Genomic DNA, 6,799 nt, shown 5'->3' with positions numbered 1-6,799 from the left:
GAATATATTTCACTGTGGTATTTTTAGTTTTCGTATGAAATGACGATTTGAAAATTTTGAAATATTTAAACAAGCGGTTGAGCTTGACAGTTAAATTATGATTTATGATATTGAATGGGGTACAAGTTTGGGTTTTGTGAAATGATTTTAAACGGGGAACTTTTCTAACGAGAGGAATGAGAGGTCTTGACAGAAAGCTTTTGCTGAAGTAAATTATTACTTTCCTATTATACTATGCCACTCACTGAGATTTTCTTATCTCACGTTTTATTTGTTTTAAATTCGTTCTTCTAGGCTCAGGCAGTTAGTAGCAGTCTACCTCGCGCACCGTTCGTTACTTCGTTCTTCCGCGATAGCAGTAGTATTTATCTTTTCTTATCTTATCTTATCTTTTCAAACTCGTTTATTGCTTATTTGTACTCTCAGACTTCGTTAACACTCTTAGAATGCTCTGATATTAAATTTGGGACTCTGTAGAGGCTACGGTATTTATGTTTTGGTTATGGCCTGCAGTACCTTAGGCCGGTTGTGGACTTTTATGTTGTTGTGGATTTATTTATGTTTATATGTTGGGGTATTATTGATATTACTTGTGTTGGTTGTCCACGTATCAAGTGGAGTTCCATTGGATATTCTTAGGAATTGTTTAGTGGTACTTCACCAGGCGGGACCACCAAGGAGATCCTAGAAGGGTCCCCGGGGCGGGTCCTGTCATACATTCTGACATTTTTTTCCCATTTAATTACAAAATCAATGGAAAATGACTATCTATTTCATAGGATGCTAGAATTTCTAATTTTCCCCAAATTAATCATACATTTTCACATCAATATATGATTAAAAACTAGCACTTAAAGCAACTAATATGAGGATATTGGTAATTAAACCAAAATGTTGAGCCACTTCAATCTGCAATAATTTCATTAGGTGTTGAGATTGTGTGTGTGTGTGTAAAAATAGATACATTTACTAGAAACGAGTAGAAACATAATATATATATATATATATTCCTGCTGCAAAACTATTCTTTTTATGTAATAAATCTTTAGCTAAGTTTCTTAACAATTTTAACCATGATTTATTCTTGTCCTAAGTAATTAATTTCTCCTATTGGATTTCTCTTTTGAATATTCTTTCTCTTTTCAAAAATCATCATTTCAACAATGAAAAAGTAAATTTGTCCAGTGGTACTTCACCATGTGGGACCACCAGGGAGATCCTGGAAGGGTCCCCGGGGCAGGTCCTGTCAGCTTGGTATCAGAGCTCTAGGTTTTAGCATTCCTAAGGGACTGTGCATTGTTGTGCATCCCATCCGCGTCTAATCTCTCATTTTACCTGTCTTGAAGCGTTCTTTCCCTTTGTCTCGAAGCAAATTTGTTGCCCGAGTTGAAATAACTCTAATATTCTAGGGTGTCAATTAGAATCACCTATCCTAACGGAGAATTCCTATGGCCTAGTCAATGGTCAAGGATTGCCTTTTCTTTATCGAAGGTCAAGTAATGGGGCAGATCCAATTCTGTGAATCTTTTTGAGATTCGCAGTGGTCGTAGATATGGATTGAGTAGTTCTTATGTTTATGGGCCGCTAGCATAAAGGAGTAAAGTTAAAGTGTTTCAGCTTACCTGAAGTGGTGCTTCGTGGAGGAGTTAGGAGGCCTTTATCGTGGTTAATTTCTCTCCTCGTCTCCAAGGAGCTACCGGAGAATGGTTGTCAAAGGTATTTGATCCATGTGGTTGATGCCCGAGTAGGTGGTGAGCGTTGGAAGTGCTCATAGTGGGAAGCAATTCGAAAGCGTTTTCCCAACAAGTTACCTGGATTACGACCGTAAAAAGGAAATTGAATCATTATTAAATTGGCTTTGGACATCGATCTATTTCAGTACCGCCATGCCGTGCGACTCCATTAAAGTTAAAGGACTTAAAGGCTTAGCTGCAAGATTTGGTGAATAATGGTTTCACTAGATCAGGCTTATCATCGTGAATGACATCCGTTTCGTTCATGGGGAAGAAGGATGATTGCCTAAGGGTGTGTATCAGCTACCAACGACTTAACAAGGTCACCACCCATAATCGATACTTGTTGTCGAGTATGGATGTGTGTCGATCAACCTCAAGGTGTCAAGATATTTTTCCGATTGATTATCAAAAATTAAATACTTTTCAAAGTGACACTTGAAATTAAAGGTATTTTATTCAAGTATTTTTTTGTTGTTTATGTTTGTACATGTATTTGTATGTTATATTGTTTGATATTATATTGCATATACCACACCATACGGAGGCGGCGAACCAATGTGGTCCATGTAGAGCTAGCCCCATAATTATGTTGCCTACGAGTCCAGGGGATCGGACGGCCAATATAGGCAACCACTCTGGTTTGTATTGGTAGCAGAGTGCCGGCGATAGCTGGAATCATGGATCACGTAGCATGTTAGAAGGTATCGTACGTACCTCCGTTAAGAGCATGCATATTTCATTTATGCTATGGATTTTAAGATATGATTTTATGCATTTATTCATGTTTTTATTATTGTTCCAATGTGGAATTTTAACAATTACCTATGCAAGTTAAGGTATTTTAAACTAATTAAAATAATTTTCTTATTATTTATTATTTCATTGATTTAATTAGTAAATTTCATAAATTATATTTTCATTTTTGAAGAAGTTTGGAAATTTAATTTGGGTTGACAAATTGTATATATTTTATGTTAGTGGTATATTTGAAAAATATATTTCATTATTTGTTTTATGTTATGTTTTTTCCAAGAGCGACTTAAGATTTAAGTATCGCTAATCGAGAGTCCAAAGTAGGATATCGTTGAGTTCAAAAAAGAAGATCCTAAAAGAAGCACATGATTCGATGTATGTGATACACCCCAAAGGTATAAAGATATATCGAATGCTCACTAAGTATTGTTGGTGGATTGGCACGATAAAGGAAGTTGCCGAATTAGAATCAAGGTACGTAAGTTGCCGACAAGTGGAAGCGAGAAGTAGAAATGTTAGCGCACTTTTTACTGGTAGTAGAGTAGTTCTCTCTGAGACAAGTCGGCCAAGCTGTTCGTAAAGCGTATTATGAGTCTACACAGAGCATCAATCGCCATTACGTCTGTAACAGCCCAGTACCACCCGCATCAAGATATTGTCCTCTTTGGCCCAGAGTTCACTCCCTCTCTCCCCCCTGGCCTCAAGGTTTTGTCAAAACGTGTCTCGAAGGGAGAGGTATCCACAGCCTTATAAAGACCGCTTCGTGCCCCTTTCCAACCGATGTGGGATGTTACAACGTCTAATTGAGATTAGAGCTTTACTTCAAAACTATGACGAAGATTAACAGATACATTTGGAGCAAGACTTAACTACTGCATCGCCTTCCACCACAGGTCATTGGACAAGCAAAGTGCATAATTCACACTTGGAAGTTATGTTGAGACCGTGCATTATGCAATGTCGAAAGAAGCTGGATTGAGCAATTGGCATCGATAGGATTCATTACAATATTAGCTACCAAGCGAGCATCGAGGTGTCTTCGTATGAGATTCTATATAAGAGACAACGTCGAACTCCACCATGTTGAAGTGAAGTGGGTGAGGAGAAGTACCATACGACGACCAACCTAAATTGGATGCGAACACCTACGGATGTGTAACACCCCGTCCCGAATCGCACCGGAATCCGTGCACGTTGACCGAGGTTGACCGTTGACCATTGACCAAAGGGGTCAAAAGTTGACTTTTTGACTCGGTGGGAATTTCGAGTTGACCAGGGTACCGTGGCGAAGTGCATGACGCCCTGAGTTCGTAGACTAGTAGCACGTCGGAAACGGAGCTACGGTTTGAAAGTTATGGACGAAACAAGTTGAAGTGCAAACTGTCCAAAAGGTGCCGGGAGTTGACTTTTTCTTGTGATGTAATTTTGAGTTGACTCTTATATGGTTGTAAAGTACTCGTCGATACGAGTTCATAGACTAGCGGCACGCTTAAATCGGACATGTGGTTAAAAAGTTACGAATGTTTGAAATTCGCCGGGTACCGTATTATTTTAATATATCTGGCTTAGGTGCACAGTAAAGCCACGTGTCAGCTTCTGATTGGTCCACATGGCATGAACAGTGTCACACAGGGGTTTTTATTTGTTAAAACTCTCGGGGAAGAGAGAGAAAGAGAGAGAGGAGAGAGAAAGAGAGAGAGAGAGAGTCGCCGGCCACCGGAGATTTTCAAGTTTTCCGGCCTAGTTACTGTACACGCACCGGCCAGCCAGATTTTCCACCTCATTTCCGGCAAAACCTCCAAATTTCACGGCGAACGGCCGCCGGACGCGCCTGGATCAGACGTCCGAAGTTTGGCGGCGATTTTTCCCCCTCCACCGCCGGCCACCGCGAATCGGCACTGTTCCGGCCATTTTCCAGCCACACGCGCCTGACAGCCTTGATCCTCTCCTCAAGTCCGGTCGACCCACCAAAAATCACGGCCATCGGACCACCGACGCGCCGGGATCGGAGCGTTTTCCGGCGAGGGGTCGGAAATCTTCAAACCGAGATTGCTCCGCGGTCCAACCTCCGTTTTGCTCACCGCCGGTCCCGTTGGGTTGCTCTCATCAAGATCTACTAGACTGCAAAATTTCACAGCCAACGGCCACCGCACGCACGCCAGAAAACACTGTTCCAGCGAGTACCCGAAATTCCGGCCGGCTCCAGTCCGCTATGTTCGACCTCCTGAACCTGAATCCGGCTTCCGTTTCCGCCAGTTCGGGATAGTTTGGGAGAATTGCGGAGCCGAAACCCGAAAAGCTTCCCGATAAAATTTCGACCACGTCGAGTACGATCATCGAAAATTAAGACCGGATCTGTGATTAGCATCACTCGAGCTTCGATTCGGTATATAATTCGTAAATTTTAGTTATCGTTGGTGTTCGCTCCCCGGGTACCCATTTGGGGATTACCCGAATAAAATATTAATATTTGTGGTTTGGTACTGTGGATGTTTTAGGTGCACGTGCGAGTAGCGGAGTCGATCCTGCGGAGGATCTTGATTGAGATACGTGCACAAGGTGAGTGATCCACCTTCAAATTAATTTTGGGGAATTTAATTTGTGAATATAATATGTGTGTGATTTAAATATTTGGAATTTAATTTCTATGTGCCAAATATTTATTTAATTTATTGTGGAATTATTTGTGAATTTATTGGATTTAAGAAAATGTGTATTTTACAAATTTATGCCATGTGAAATTATTTTATGGTTTTGAGGATTTTGAAATTGGTGTGGTTTTAATGGTAAATTGGGCACAATTTGATTTTCAAATATTTCAAGGAAAATATTTGGTTATGTTGGTGATTTCAATTTTTATAAAATATGCCCATGGAATATTATGAGATTTGATTATTATATTTCGAGAATTATTTATGCTATTGAGAAAATGTGGATATTTGAATTGGTGGATTTTGGTAGTTGGTGGATTTGAAAATCATGGAATTTATGGTGTTGATTATAAAGAAATTACGGAGAATTTCCAGGTTCAAGCGGATGGACTATGCCCGCTATGTTTATGAAAAATGTGAAATTTGTTATATAATTTAAACATGTGGATTTTATGATTTTTGGATGCACCGTGCACGTACTAGTGTTCTGTTTATATGTGATATGGTTAGTGTGCACACGATTGTGATTAGCGCGCAGGTGGGTGTGAGTAGCGCGCGGTTGATATTATGAGGGTGTCCTGTGGATGCCATCGGAGAGGGCGGCCACCCCCCTTTGGCCGGGACACCAGGTTAGCAGCGGTGCAGTGGGACGCCACGCGACCGTATGCCGGTTTCTCTCTATAACCTCCTGTCTGGCGGTACCTCGGGACGCTGGGTACTGTTGACGCCACTGGTATATAGTGGGTGCATCAACTGATTTCGGAACTGTGTTTTAAAAATAAAATGTTTTAAAACTGTATTGGATTTAAAATTAATATTTACTGTTCGGATATTTATTTGATGTCTTGGTTTTCGGGGAATATGAATAAAGGGTTTTGTGAAAATGTTTTAAAATGGGAACCTTTCCAACTGAGAGAATTGTAAGGGTTTTGAGAGAAAATATTATTTTCAAATAATTATTATTTATATACCTATTACCGTGGTATTATATTGGATAGTAGTAGGGTCGCTCACTGAGATAATTAGCATCTCACACTCTTAAATTCCGTTCCTCTAGGTACCAGGTTGTCGGTGTTCACCCGGAGCGGACTTGATCTTCCTTGCTGTATTAGTTCGTGCAGTACCTTGTTCTTCTTTTACTGCAGTTGTATTATTTCTTTCAGTCTTGCTGTATTCGATACTTTGTAGTATTTCATAAAGCTCTGTATACTGTATGGGACACTTATGTATTTGTATTGCACTAGATTACTGTATTTTTATTTTGGGTGCTGAAATTTGTGGAACCAGTTTGTAGTACTGTGGGAGGAATAAGGGGACAATTATAGAAGTGTGTTTTCAGTGCAGGGAATTTTGTGGTAAGTCCATCCCTTAGGGGAGGTTCTGCCGGATCTTCCACAGAAGGGTCCGGTAGGGTTTCCCTGGGATCAGGGCTTGTCTAGGGTTCCGGTGGGGAACTTTGGACGGGTCCTGACAGGATGACTATGAATAAGGTGAAGGTCATCCGAGAGAGTTTGAAGACCGCTCAAGATCAACAATGAGTTAAGCCGACATGGATGGAAAAGATCTTGAATTCGAGTCCGAGATTAAGTTTTTGAAATTATCTTCGTAGAAGAGAGTCGTACGCTTTGGTTGATTGAGAGAACTAAGTTCTCGTTATCT

This window comes from Ziziphus jujuba, chromosome 8 (genome assembly GCF_031755915.1).
Source record: "Ziziphus jujuba cultivar Dongzao chromosome 8, ASM3175591v1".
In the NCBI taxonomy this organism is placed as follows: Eukaryota; Viridiplantae; Streptophyta; class Magnoliopsida; order Rosales; family Rhamnaceae; genus Ziziphus; species Ziziphus jujuba.
This window is presented reverse-complemented; position numbering follows the sequence as displayed.